Source organism: Anser anser (genome assembly GCF_964211835.1).
Source record: "Anser anser genome assembly, chromosome: 1".
Classification (NCBI taxonomy): domain Eukaryota; kingdom Metazoa; phylum Chordata; class Aves; order Anseriformes; family Anatidae; genus Anser; species Anser anser.
The window spans coordinates 128,095,170-128,110,587 of NC_139720.1; the positions used below are offsets into that span (position 1 = coordinate 128,095,170).

Below are 15,418 nucleotides of genomic sequence, written 5' to 3' on the forward strand. Positions count from 1 at the left end.
TATGGATGGTTTGTCTAACATCCATCTGTGGTGGTAGGCATCAGAAACACGCTCTATGTTCTGTTCTAAGGTAGTGCTGTTCTAGCCATGATCTAATCAGACAAAAATAAGATAGAGCAAGGGGTAGTATTTAATTTGACCTATTAGCATGGGGTGGGAGAGAACAGGCATGCGGGCACATGTCTACTTCTCTGTGTTTCTTATGAGCCTTAAAGCTTGCTGTTTATTTCAGTCCTTTTGATTTCAGTTTTTCTGGTAAAAGATTGTTATACAAGAAATGATCTGAGTGCATGTGAGTGTCAAAAAGGCCAGGCTCGGCCAGTCTAGGGTAGTTCTCTGTCTCCGCGAGGGTCGGTGAGCAAGCTTTTAGGGCAAATACCGGAGCATGCGTGAAATGACATTGACCTGTGCATGTTTTTCCAGTTTCAAGTGGCTGGTTGTTCATTAATTTCAGAGCTGATGATGGATTTGTTTTTGCATCTATCTATTTCTGGCCTTTACAGCATCTTGTGGTAATTAGGAGTTTTAGGCTTGGGCATGTGGTCCAAATTCCAACTTTTACCTAGCTAACTGATGATAACCTCACCCCGTTTTAATCCTCCTGTTTGCTAAATAATGAATAACTGTTCCATTCTGATTCGCCAGTCACGTTTACTGGTGAGCTTGTATATCCTTTCGTTACTTGTTTTCCAAGCGTCTGGTAACTTTTTGCAAAGAAGAGCAAGACAGGTAGATTGTATTGATCTATTTCTGATTCCTCTGTATCTTTTATGAGAAGGGATGCCCAAAACTACCTCCAGGATTCAAGAGCAGTGTGTCTACGTAGTATAGTATAGCAACTGAAGTATAGAAATTAATCTTTAATACGTGGTTTTGTTAGGATGAAATGTGATGATACGAGTTACCACTTTATGGAGCAGTTAAAGCTTACAGGAGGTCTGTAATGATGTAAAAATATTGATCTATATTACAAACTTGAAGTTCAGCATATGTGATAATGAAAAAAACACTTTTCTTTGTAAATTTGGTTTTAAAACTGGCTGTCTCTTCCCAGTCTGTCATCTATAGCATTTAGTGCCTCTAATAAATACAGCATTTTTTTCAGTTGCTGTAGCTTGTGATTATTCACTGCTGTTTTTAAATGTTAACAGCATTAAAGAAGGGAGAGCAATGGCCAAATATTTAAATTCTTTATAACGAAAATAAACTGCCTTCTAAGATCAGTAATTAGGATAAAAGTTACTTGCCTTAAGATGAGAGCTAGAAGTAAAAATAAAACTTGCTAAAAATATGCCACACCCCAGCCCTAAAGCATCTAATATTGTGCTGGTTAAAAACAAGTGTCCCTGTTGCAAATTGTAGTGAATTCTGTTGTCAGATTAGTGAATTGTATCATTTTTACAGCTTCAAGAAATTCATATAAACACGAGAGAAGATGACAAGGTCTAGATCAAGATCACCACGATGGAAACAAAGGTAAATATTTATCTATAACTCTGTTTGTGCTCTGAAATGTAGCCTTATATAGGGCTTTATAGTGAAGACTTAAAACTTGTGCAAAAGTGAACTGCAATCTGAACATCATATTTTACAAAATAATTGATTTCCCAAACTATTTCTGCAACTTTTTTCAAAATCATAATTTTGTTACTATTTTTCAAGCTGGAGATATTAAGGTTTTGGTCTTGTGAAGAACCTTGTTCAACTTGCATATTTTGGGACTTGGAATTGCCTGATGTACCGAACTCAAGCACCAAAATAGTTAATCTTATGTTTACTCAAATACCACCTGGTGAACTTAATGTCTGTGTCTTGCTCCTGTTCTTCCTCTTGGCCTACAGGGCGAGGGCCAGCAGATCGATTGCTAAAAATACTCCGTTCAAATACCTCAGGCTTTCTGAGCCTTTGGGGCTGATCAGTGAAATATGCCTTGCAACATAAGGCAAAATAATAACATGGGAGTTAGTGTCCTTGTTTTTCAACACTAGCATGGTAGCATGCGTCACTGACGTAAGCCACGAGAAGCACATCCAGCCAACTCCAGGCAGTTAAGTTACCTGCCTAGATTTAAGGACTTGCAATGCAAACTTGAGGTGTTAAAGCTGGAAGGCTGGAATATGACCTGAAGTTTTCAAAACCTATTAGTATGTAGTACAAAACCTTACTTTGTTTTGCTGGTTTTGGGTTGCTTTTTTTTTTGAAGTAGATGTAATAATTAGGTTGGGGTGACAAAGGGAGTTTTTTGAATAACACAGAGAAATGTTTTTTAGAGAAATCCCACCTACTTGCATACTAGACTGATAATTGGCAATATGTCCTTGGAGCGAAGGACAGAGAAATGCCTGAGCTCTTGTAAAAATGCTAGCCTTAACCAGAACAACCAAAAAAAATTTGGGGTGGCAGCATGGGTGTGAGCAGTAGTTAGCTGCTATAGTTTAATGCAGATCTGTCACTCTGGCTTTGAACCTGTTTGCAGGAACAGAGGAAATAGTTATGCCAAATTGTATGTTTGCAATATGTGCTCAAAGAAAGTGACTTGAATTGTTTCAAATTCTAGTTCTCAGTCTTTTTATTCAAGAGTGTACAGTGAGTAATTGAATACTCTGATCTGGTTTTGGGCTTGGATTACTTTCAGGTTCTTGCTAGTGGTTTGTGCTGCTTTTCTTTAGGGAGATTTTGGCTAAAAATGCTTAAGCTGCCTTCATTTTTGTAGCTGTAGGTCAAAGTTCAAAGGTGAGAAGGGTGTTATTGAGTGGATCTTTGCTATTGAAAGTTCAGCTGCTGAAGTTGCAATAATAGTGCATATGTTCATGCATATACAGGTATACATGCGCACACTTTCACAAAAAGACCAAAAAAGTCTTTCTCAAACTTTGTCTCTTCTGCAGGAAAATGTCTACCTGTGTGACATCTGAAGTAGAATATTTTTATAATGTTTTCAATCAACACCTTTTTTTCTTTTCTTGGCATGATAAGAAAGCCTGAAAAATGTGTGTATTGGCATTTTTTTTACTTTTTTGCATTTCTTCATGTGCTTTTTTCCACTCCCCTTTTTTCTCTTGGCACTGAAAAAGATAGGGAATGCTTGAGAAGTGTGAAAATGTGTAACAGTTGTTTTCAGTGTAGTGGAAACTTCATATACATGAGACTAATTTTAGTTTTAAATGAAAAAATGTCAGCAGAGGAAAATGACTGACTTACCGATATTTTGAGCGGGTATTTTTTCCTATTAACAATTTCAACAGGGTTGAAAGCAAGCTTGGTATTCCAGCTGGACAAATGACACTGAATATCTTGTCATGTTCTTAAATTTTCTTGCCAGTTGATGAAAATTGTGTACTGAACTATACTTCCTTAGGGAATAGATGCTCTCATTAAGAGGTTGATTTAGTTTTATGGGACTACTCAAAGTGAATTTTATTTTTGCTTTAGGTCCTTATCTCCAGCATTTAGGAGTCCAGAGCACCATAGGCAAAGGCATGCTCATATTAATTATGACTGTGAATATAAAAGTTTTCGTAAGGACCCAAAGAAACCTATGCCTTGGAGAACAGATGATGAAAAATACGGACAAAGCAATTCTAGATTTGCACCTCATGGAAATAACCACCAGAGAATATATGAACGTAGATCACCTTCGCCAAACCTGAAGAGAATTCTCATGGAAGATGCTTATGGTCATAAACCCTACAGAACACATTCATCAGAAAGAACTGAAGGCAATAGGAGATGCCCGTTACCACCAAAATACTCGGAAATGCCGTATAAAGAGCATGATCGGCCATTTTACCACCACAGAACAGAAGATAGATACATGTTTGATCACTACAAAGTCGCTGGAAACGAAAAAGGAATGAAACCTTTTCATAGACCATTAGGGGCTCCATGTAAACTTGAAAGAAAATGGCATGAAGATGACTTGAGGCACCAGAGGTTACATGAAGAGAAGTATGTTCAGTCACCCAGAAGAGTGTCTGATGAATTTACGTCAAGGAGCTCTTTACAGAAGAGGTATAGGAATAAAATAATTAAAACCTGGGTATTGTGGTGTAAAGCCTCAAGTGAAAGTCTGTTTTCATTATAGTTGAAGATAACCACCTTGAAACACGTTTGCCACTTTGTAGTTTAATTATGGGCGACTGGTAATAGTGAAGTATTTGTCTTTTAAGTAAATCGTATTGATGGCTAGAGTATGAAAGGATATTATTTCCCTCTTAAGAGCCCCTGCACATCCGTACCTTGGCGTGAGGGATTTTGGGTTAACTTGGCACGCATTCTGCTGTCCAACATTCTTCACATATAAGTTCTCGCTTTCTTCTCTAGTGCAAGTGTAAATTGCTTTATGTCAACACAGGTATCCTGAAGATCACGATTACAGAGAATATGGGCACGCGTCTAACAGGGCTAAGGAAATGGAGAGGTATGACGGTGGAGAAGTAGCAAGAAATTCCAAGTGGAAGCAAGAACGTTCTTTTCCACCCTACCAAGAAAAGGAGGAACAAAGAAATCTGGGTGCCCAGTCTCACCGGTCGGCCGAAAGGGAGTACTCGGAGGGTTCTGTCACAAAGATAGCCTATGAATACAGTCACAAACGACGCAGGCATCCAGATGGGGAAAAGTTTTTCTCAGATGATAGAGCTCAGAAGTATGTGAAGCAGGAAGACCAGAAATACGGTTCTTCTAAGGGTGCCTGGAATAGCAAAGAGCTAGATTACTTTAGTGCTGGAAGAGCGAGACAGACTGAAGAAGGAGGGCATGTTGAAGTACCTGTTAAATATAGTTCAAAGAAGGGCTGCAATGCATGCGTTAACTCCTCCAAGATGGATGTTGATCTGAGATCCTTTAAAAACAAGCAGAAGGAAAGAGTAAGGAAAGAAGGGGAACTCAGGAGTAAAGTAGATTCCTCCAGTAGCCAGCATGATTCAAGTCATACTGTTTCAGATGTGAAAATGTCAGATGTCAACTGTAGGAGGGAGCATCTCACAATCAAAGTGGATATGAAGAAAATGGTGACCAAGTACAGGTATTTCTTTCCCCTCACCTGTTCTTCTTTCTTCCTGTATGCTTACAGTTCGTGAATATCAGAGGAAACAAGTGTTTCCTTAGGAGGTAACAAGGATGAACTAAGGTTGTACCTTTTTAATTTTACTATGTTTAAAATGTTGACTTGCTCAGACTGGAAGGTCATAGCCTGTTTCTATTTAAGAAATAAAACACTAGTTCATTTCGTGGAGATGTAGTAGCGAGTGGAAAGAACAGATATGGCCGATACAAACTGTAATTAAAGTTGTTTATTATAAGCAAATATATTATTTAAAAAAAAAAAAAAACAGACATGCCCAGTCCTTTGTTCTGGAATGTGATGGCATTTTTTTTGGCTACCTGAGGAGTTCCTCATTTCTTTTGAAAACCAGGTAACCTTTAAATTGCATAAGTCTCAGTCACACATTCAGATGTTCAAGATCAAGACCAATAAAACTGTCAAAAGATTGAAGGTTTTTGGATTGTTATTATTGTAAGGAATGAAGTGGCAATCTGTTGAGGCATCAGAACCGAAAAGTAGTGGAGTATGTTTCTGTCTTGCATGTAGTGCTTGTGGTTGCCTTTAGCATTCCCGTTGTCAGCTGTATGGGGGGGGAAAAAGGGGGTAATACGAAAATCTAGGTAGTGGATACATGGTAGAGTAAGCGGCTTGGTTTGTCTAGGTATTTTCAGGATTTTCTGGTTTGTTGCCTTGCTGTTGTAGGCAAGGATGTTGTATAATGACAGTAATCCGTTTTGCAAGCTTATCAGCCTTCATTTTAAAGATACTCTGCCTCTTTTCCCAGATACAACATCTATGTAACTTTTTTCCTTTTCCAATATTTCAGAAATACCTAATGCAATTGAGAGTTATAAAGACAAGTTACTGTCTGCATGTAAGGGGCTAATATGAAAGACTGAGGGAAGGAAAGTGATTTTTGTTGAGACATGCATTTACCTTCCTAAACAATAATGTAAGGAAAACAACTTAATTCTTGCTGACTTTTGTTGCAAGCCCACAGGATGATTCCTGTATGTAGTAGTACTCTGTTGCTGCTGGTCTTGAAAGTCATGCACAATGGACGTGGTAATTCAATGCGCATGGTTATTTTTTGCAGACTGAAGAAAGTACAGTATTGATTACAGCTTATTTTATGTGTAGAAGATTTGGTTTTGCAACTAAAATTAAAAAAAGTATAGCAAGCTAAAACACTAATTCTGCAGAAGCTGATAACTGGGAGTATCCATGCTGCGTACCTTAGGTACTTAAACACGTGACTGCAGATGACTGAGCTGATTCTTTATAAACCTTACAAGAAGGCAGATCATTCAAATCATCTGTGACAAATGCCTAAAATGAGATTGTTTGGATTCACTCTCATATGCATTCACTGGGGGGTAAATAGATGACTTCTGGGACCTGCTGTTTCTGATGCAATTTTTGCATGAAATTCTATTCCCCTACTTCTCAAATAGAGCATGGACAGGCGCATAATCACTTTGCATATAAAACTTTCAAGACAAAGACTTCACTGTCCATTCTGCAGTGTGTGAGCCCTCAACTTCTTTACAACTGACAAGCATTTTCGTTGCGAATAAAGCAGTAGAAATTTTAGTGTTTGCTTCCTTGTCAAAATAGCTCTTACGAAGCAACGCAACTATTTCAGGCATAAATATATTTAGAATTAGCAAAACCTGACCAGAAAGAAAAAATGTTAGACACATTCTTAAGTTTACACACTGCCACTGGAAACATGTTTGACTAGGCTCAGGTGATGCAGTTACCAAAGATGCTGCGGTTTTGACATCTGTGAGCTGTTCTTGAAAATAGTCTGGTAGCTCTTTGTAAACAAAGACACAGTTTGCCTCCTAGAATTACACTGAAAAGGCTAACAATCTTCATTTATCTATTTTATTTAATAATTAGATAAAGTTTAAAATTTACCAATTTTGTATTGCATACTTCACTGAAACAAGGATTCCCAAGACCGTAGTCATAGTTGGTTTTTTATTTTTATAGCTTTCCTTCCTTATGGCCCTTAGAGTTGCGATTTTGGGGTTGTTTTTAAATTAAAAGCAACAAAATGAGATTTCTGTTTCATGACACTTATTCCTAAAGCAAACTTCTTAATTTATTTTGTTCTACTTTTTTGTTTGAAGTTTTCAAATATTGAATTCTCTTCAAGTGAATATCTGCAATTTTTTATTTTAGGGCTGCTTCTAGTCATACTACAGAGAGACAGATGTCACACGATCTGGTTGCTATTGGCAGGAAAAATGAGAACTTTCACCCGGTGTTTGAGCACATGGAATCTGTAACACGCAATGTTGAAAACGACCCATCAAGAGAATTTACTCAGGAAATAATCACAATTATCCATCAAATTAAAGGTGGCTGTAACGTTGGGGGTTTATATGTATGCATTTATGTATTTATAACTACTGTATAACCTGCGAACGTAGGCTGAGGATATAAAGTAGGTGGGTGGAGCATGGTGGTAAGAAGGTATCAGTCCTTAACGGAGGTCTTATTGTGGAGTGTTAAGGTAGAAAGGATTTCTTGCAAGTGCTTAAGGTTAAACTGCTTGTTTAGGAATGACAGAGGGGGGGGGAAGCTTATTGTAATCACAGCTTACTAGTTATGTATAGTTCCTTTAATTTTTCAGATTAGCTTTTAGACAGTTGCATCATGTTTAGCGTGGAACTCTGTTATTGAAGGATCCTAGTAGTTGCCATGAGAGAGGTGATAAATAGTCAACTTTCTTCAGTTTAATCTTACTAAATAAGGAGGTTGTCTAAGTTGGGCTGACCTAATCTCCTGCTTGAGAGTCTTAAACTGCAAGTGGAAATGGTTTCAAATTTAATCTTGGAAGTTGTTTGTATCTTTAACAGTTAATGTTTTAAAATATACAGTTTTCTGCTAAACACTTCAAATAGTACAAACAAACATTCTCGTATTTAATCTTTTCACAGCAAATTATTTCACATCTTCTGACATAACTCTGCATGAACGGTTCTCAAAAATTCAGGATAAACCACTTCCAAATACGAATGAAGCTAAAATAAGTTTGGATCCAGAGATTCACAGGTAATTGGTGTGCTTCTGCCTTAATTTATTTGCATTAAGGTGGTTAATCTTCAGGAGGCATTGCACAATATAGCCCGAGTGTTTGTTAACTGACTTTAAATTTTCCATACGTAGTCTGAAAAGAATTCTGTAGTTGGCTAACAATGATCTTGCTATTTATCCTGATGGTGCTTGTTCTTATGTAACTTTTCTGTTTCAGGAGGATTGACATGTCTCTAGCAGAACTTCAGAACAAGCGAACTGTGCCATCGGAATCTCCTCAGGTATTATTTAATTTTTTTGACAGTTAAGTGAAAATTACATAAATGTAAGTAACACTTTTTCCCCTTAAGCCACTTCTATGTTCTTTGAAGACTATCAGAAATTGAGTATTTTTAAAGAAATGCACACAAGCATATTTACGCGTACCACAAAGGTGCAAGTATGTGTTCACTGAGTAAAATGTGGATATTTTTCTAGAGTAGCTGGAGGGAGGTTATTCCTGCTCCTCAAACCCCTCTCTGATTTTAAGTAGTGTAAATACAAAATAAGTGACTGACATACGTATCCTAATTTCCATCTGAGATTGGAAAAACAGAAAAACCGTTGATGCCTCTTCTATCCAGATGTTAGACTGGCCCAACATACAGATTAGTCCTCCGAATGCTGTTTTATCCAATGTGTTTATTAAGGGACGTGGGATTTTATGTTCCCCTTTTAAGCTATATTTTCTGTGCTTTAGTTACCCATTTTTCTATAGTGCAAGTATGTGGAAAGACAATTTAAGATCTACTATTCTTAATTAATGTTTACTGGAATTTGTGAATATTTTTTGTTGTGGTAACTCAGTAGGAACTTCTTTTGCTGAAATTCTAGTGTTCTGTTTAATATTGTTTGGAAACTTGTATCAAGGCAGATGGTGCAAGAGAGGGTAGTTGTTTGGGACAAATTATTATTACTGTTTTGGATTTGGGATCTTTGGGTTGATGTGCATCTGTCCTATGTCCAGATGGTTGTACTACATTAACAAGATTATATATGGGATGCAACCCCTGAAGGACAGAATCAAGTCAGTGTTTAGCTATTATGAGCTAACTTGGCTTCAACCCTTGCTTTTAACTAGAACATTATGAGAGTTTTAGAAGATCCAAACGATCTACGGCATGATATAGAAAGGAGAAGAAAAGAGAGATTGAAGAATGAAGATGAGAGAATGTTTCATGTAGATGGTGCGGCTCCAAGGTAATTAGCTAATAGCAATCCTATTTGCATAAGCCCATGGCTCTCTTCTGCATTAATTTTATTGACGCTTCCACAGTTGCATTCAAATTTGTTGTGATTCCTTCCCACTGAGTTTGTGAATTTGATTTGTATTGAAATTCCACCGATGTACAAAATTCCACCAATGTGTACTGCAAATGTAGTATGTAATGGGGTATTGCCTTGAAAGAAGTTAAGTTGCAGTAGGGAGGGGAAAAAAAAATGCAAGCTCAAGTTGCAGACCTGAGTAGAAAAAACAAATCTGAAGACACTTAACTATTTTTCTACTACTTTTTGTGGTATATAACAGCATTCTCTTGATATTTTGTTTTTTTCATAAAGTCATTCTAGAATGACTGCGTTGTTTTGCTGCTCTAGTTGTTTGTAATGTCGTGAAATGTGAGAAATTCTGATTCTTGGAGAATTGTATGAACTAAAATTAGATTTTTGGAATTGCTTGTTACTGCTCTGAATTCCTGCAACAGGTTTAATAAAGATGTGTGGCCCAGAGGTGTTTGCTAACCTCAGTCATCCTTTTTTGCTTTGATGTTGTGAGGTTGGCTGACTTGACTTATTAGTGTTAGTAATGTTGACTGAAGACTTGCCAGAGTGTAGTGAAATGCATCTATGTTGTAGTCATGACTTGCAGATACCTCTTAATATATTGCTGTTTGTTCATTTTAAATATGGTCTGTAAATGGCAAATAGCAGCAATACATGCGTACTTAGGAAAACTGACCTGTAAAGCTGCAGAGGAAACACTACTTGTATATTAGGCTTTTTTAAACAAAAACAAACAAAAAAAGAAAATAAAACCAAATTATTGGACAGTTGCTGATAGCCTTTTATCAGCCTGGGGTTGTATCTTTAGTATACGTTTGGCCCAGTTGTCTGGGAAGGCTTTTTCTGCTACTTCCACAGTTGCTGTCTTCCCTACCTTTCATATACACCACTTAAAGGAGGAAGCTCACGCTTCTCTAAGAAGTGTGGCTGTCCTGGGGTGGGGGAGTGTGAAATTTATACTGTCAGCTCTAGTGAATAGTGTATTGTGAGCTGAGGGCAGTAATTGGATGAGGAGGAAAATTTTCCTGAGATCGGGATTGTTTCATAGTCCACATGTGAGATCTTGGCAATACTTAATCAGCTATTAATTTATTTTACATCCATGAAAACTGTTTCTGTATGTTTTGGGAACTATACATTTGGATTTCTGGTGATTACTTCTCATGTCTGTTTTATTTAGAGGTTTTATGCACATCTGTATTAACAAAGTACCCAGTAAAAAGTCACCATCCACCCCCCCCCTCAAAAAAAACCAACTGCTTGTTGATGATGAAATGAGCATCAGCTCACATCTAGCGATTTATCAGAGCTTCTGTCTGGTCTGGAATTTTGCAAAATTCCAAACTTTATACAAATTTAAAGATAGTACAGTACAAAACTGCTGAAATGCAAAAAGCAGGTCAACCAGCAGAGGGCAGTGACAACCAGCTGTGCAGATGTAGCTGGGTGAGCCAGGGAAACTTGATTTGATAGTGAGGCTTTCAAGAAAGCAGAATATCTCCATTAATTATCATTGCCTAAGAGAATACAGCTTACTGTGTAGTTCTGTGCAACTTGTACGCTAATGCTAAGCCCTAGTAATTTTTCAAGTGTCTTAGATCTAGATTGCTTGAAAACCATCACTTTACAACTTATAAGTGGTACAGATGTTAGAATAAGGTCATTTAAATTACCAGGTGTTGATATATTATGGTTTGGGGTTTTAATTGTTGTCTCTCTCTCTCTCTCTCTCTTTCTCTTATGCACATCAGGAATCAGCAAAGCTGCAGTCTTTCAAAATTACAAAACTCTCAACTTGATGGCTTCCAAAAGCCTATGAGGTTCATTAAACCACCTTTCAGGAAATTTATTGGGAAACCTCACCTGGTAAGCCTAAATATAGAAGTAATAGCTTCTGCATTTTTTTGATCTTTTATTCATGATTCGGTTTCTGCTGCACTGTTTAGGCTGATATGACTTTAACAGTCTGTGAACTCTTGTCTTTAAGTTCCCAGTGAGGCTTTATCTTCAGACTTGCTCAACAATAAAAACGGTCATAATTTCAGTTATAGTGCAACAGTACTTCTGTAGACATCTTTTGCAGTGCAGAATAATGCAAGTGAGCTAAAATCACTCTTATGACCAAATTCTGATTTAAAACCAAAACAAACAAAAAAAAACAGTTCTTTTGCTTTAGAACACCTCTGTAGTATTCTAAAACAACTTTGCTGTTGTTTTTTTATAACCTAGCAGGGAAGTTGTCAGAAGTTTGTTTCTGAAGTCTAGTTTAGATTGATGTTGGGTGTAACTATAGTAGAATTAAAATATTTTTTCAGAGTCTGGAAATAAGGTGTGCAACTCTAGAATTCTTACTGAGTAGCAGGAGCAGGTCAAACTAATTTAGAATTTATAATGTCTTACTGAAATTGATTAATTGAACTACGAAACGGTACAAGCTTCTCTTATAAAGCTACAAACAATGTAAGTTTCTGCATATTGCATTTCTCCTGCTTCATAATGTGATACTTAAACACAAATTAGAAGGCCTTGTTACTGAGCAGATAACCTGAGGTAACATGGAATAGTTTGGGAAAAACTAGTTGTCAGCAGCTGGAAGGGAAGGTCTGAATCCGTGGTTTGCGTAGGTAGCATTCACAGAGTCACAGCGTGGCTGAGGTTGGAAGGGACCTCTGGAGGTCATCTGGTCCAAACCCCTGCTCAAGCAGGTTGTCCAGGACTGTGTCCAGCATTGTTACTAAAACAGTGTTTCTCCTTAAGAGAGAAGTTACGGAAAGATCTTATTCTAAAAGCAAAAATGAAGAACGTATTCCAGAAATAATTAGAAATGCTGGAAATTATATTCCTAAAGATGGAATGTTATACAATGGCATAGCTTGTCTGTGTTGATATTGAGTTTATTGAAGCTAGTTTGGGCACTTATACTTTCTTAGGATCTCTTTGTAATGTACTTTAATACTGAAATGGGAAAGACAGTTATAATAAGTACGGTAGTAATATATTTCTCCCATTTGGAAAATCCCTTCTAAACAACTACAGTCCTATTTCTGAGTGCTTGTGCTTGTTTAACTTGGGTAACTGGTAAGACTAGAAAAAGTTTATTAATTTTGCATGATATTACTCTAAAACCTGTTTTATTGTGGGCGCAAAACAAGGAGACTAATAGAAATTGTCATTCTTTATACATCATAGTTAATACCCTATGGGCATGGTTCCAGAAGACCATACAACTTTCAAAGTCCACCAAAAGTAGCTTTTATTTAGTCAAAGTTGTGGTTGTCATTGACATGTAGCTGCCTGGCAAGTATAAGTGTCTCTCAATGCAAAACAACACAATGCAACAATTTTAAAGAGTAAAGGGTATTGAGATTGAAGCCCCCAAAACACATACTGATTGCTCGTTTTGTTTGCAGTGACTGTATTACTCACAGGGTGTTAGCTGTTAGTTTGAAATAAAAACTGACTTGTTAGATCTGCTGATGATTCTGAAGACTGCATTTTGGTATCTGCTAGCAAACTGCAAGCATGCAGTTCTTAGGGAGCTTATCTTCCTTAGGGGAGATGGGATAACTCCTCGGTGCAGTGTATCTTTCAGAAGAGTGTTATCTGTGAAAGCATAGGTATTAAAAATACAAGGGATGACTCTTCATTATGTCAGCCATGCAGAAGTTTGCAGACGAAGTGGGAAGTTAAAACACTTTGGTTTGCCATTCACGTGTGCCAGTAGAAGTGAAATGAATCAATGCTTGCCACTTGGCATAGAGGGGTTACAGGCATTTGGCAAAGGTGTCCGGAGTATGCTAATTGGCACTTCCTAATTGCATCTTCTCTTCTGTTTTTGTTCATTGTTCTTGTTTTTAAATACTATTCTGCTCCTGTTGTTTTTCTTGTTTTTCCGCTACATCTAATGCTCAATATGTGAAGTAATGCAGAATGAAAGTAGTCTTTTCCCAGGCAGAGCAGATCACTAATACGCTAACTCTCATATCTAAGACAATATAAACAGTTCAGCTGAACAGGCTAGCTTCAGTAGTGTGGCATTTCCTGTGGTGTGTGGACACGCTATATGAGAATGTAGGGTCCTTTCTCAAAGGAGAGGAGTTGTTCAGGACTGGGTGCCATGGGAGCAGAGCTTATCCTGGTGGGCACCTCCTCAAACTTGACCTTCATATATGTAAGGTGCTAGCACTGCTCTGCTATTTACTGTGTGAGTTGAGAACTGGAGTGCTTTCTAAGTGGTCAATTACAATTTCAGCCACGTGTACCTTGTGAACTGAGCAGGTTTTCTGTAGTAAATTCAGAGCTGCATGACTGTATCCACTATTGCTTTATGCAGAAATGCAATATTAATGCAGTTGAAAGCATCCTTAAAGCAACGAATGAAGGTAAAGACCACTCATGCCTGTTCCTTACAAGAGGACAGAGGTCTGGAATTTGAGATTCAGTCTTCTAGCAGAATAGAACTGCTCAGATGTGAATGCTGCCATATGTGTTGGGAAGTGTAAGGACCGTGACTAAAAAGTGATCTTCAGGGAAGAGTGCATTGGATTTAAGAAATGGTTTGATGCAACATCAGAATATTGATGTTCGGCCAACCATATTTATGAAATAAGAAACATCCTAAAATGGAGCATAAACTATGGGAAACAAAAATGTGTGGAAATACTGAGGAAGGGATTGAAATGTAAGCAAGAGCTAAGATAATAGCTGCTAGATAGGAAAGTAACTGTGGTTTTGCTTACTCTTAGATATGTGGGTAGAAATCGTTTCAGTGAGCTCCACAATATAAGCAGAGCTCTCCAGTTTTTGTGGGAAGGCGTCTTATGTTGCAGAAGAGATGTAGCGATAGCATATTGTATCAGCAAAATTGTAAAGGTGTGGAAAACACATGCAAAAGTATGAAGTAGACATCCCTTATCACTTCTGTTTAGAAGTGTTGTACGTGTACTTTTAAAAAACCAGACCCCAGGAAATGCACAACAAGAACTCTAACCTTCAGCACTCCTCCCAGGCTTGGTTGCTCTGGTTTACAGATAAATATATATACAGAGAGAGGGTACATCAGAGAGCCACGCTTCAAATGACAAGCATAACAGTGCCAAGACTAAAAAAATATTTAAAAAATAGTATTTGACAGGATAAAATACTTCATCTTAAGTTGTAATACAGGATTTAATTTTTTTGTCTGAATTTACTAATAAAGACTTTCCGGTTTTGTTTGAAAAACCGCAATGAAATTTCACTATCTTGTGTAAGAAGGCATGTGTATCAGTACTGATAAGAGATGGTTGCTTAAATTCAAAGCCTGATAAACAGATAACATCAGATGATGTTAGGATGTTGCCTCATGTAAAGACGGATACTGTGTCAGTCCCGTTAAAATAGAGTAAATTATCAAAAAGTGATATTAACATAATTTTGGTTCTGTTGTTTTTTTGTTAAATGGGCAATATTAGTCATTTGGATCAAAATTGAACAGGTAAATCTCCTGTTGCCTACTTCTGGTGTCCGGTTTCCATTGGTTACCAATATTATCTTTTCAGGGCAAGGTATGAGAACCTTTAACAGCAGGCCAGTGAAGGCAATATGCTTCTCATGTTAGTATTTAAATAAGTGTTTAATAAGTGGGAGATGAGCTTCATCTTGAGAATAACTTTTGCCTCAAAGATGTAAATATCTGTCTAGCCTTGCTTGTTGTTGACCGAAAGGCTAAAGAATATGAGATCAGAACAAGCACCTACTTGTATTTCTCAATTTTTTTCTTAAAATTAAGTCTGTTTTAGGAAACTTCTGAGCAGTAGATTGCTGGAGATCTGTAGATGAAGTAGTTCTAATGGATTTTTTTTATGAATGTGCTTGAATCTTGGGGTGGAGGAAAGTGTAGAGTGAGGATGTCCATATTTAGTGAAGACAGACTTTCTTTAATTCCCGAAGTTCTATTTTTAACTATAACAAGAAATCTTCTTGAATGGTTTCTCTTTTAATTTTGCTGAGTTCTCAGCTTTAAAG

The 15,418-nt window shown here is 37.3% G+C and overlaps 1 protein-coding gene across 1 annotated transcript in view; it reads left to right on the forward strand.

Moving 5' to 3' along the window:
* The first annotated feature begins 1,175 nt into the window (after nucleotides 1–1,175).
* SH3KBP1 (SH3 domain containing kinase binding protein 1) overlaps nucleotides 1,176–15,418 on the forward strand; it is a 255,788-nt gene continuing 241,545 nt past the window's right edge. The window contains exons 1-8 of the transcript XR_014588688.1: nucleotides 1,176–1,476; nucleotides 3,433–4,011; nucleotides 4,355–5,023; nucleotides 7,235–7,413; nucleotides 7,996–8,110; nucleotides 8,310–8,373; nucleotides 9,213–9,331; nucleotides 11,164–11,278. The gene's annotated coding sequence lies outside the window, so the exon portion shown is untranslated. The remainder of the gene's footprint in view (nucleotides 1,477–3,432; nucleotides 4,012–4,354; nucleotides 5,024–7,234; nucleotides 7,414–7,995; nucleotides 8,111–8,309; nucleotides 8,374–9,212; nucleotides 9,332–11,163; nucleotides 11,279–15,418) is intronic.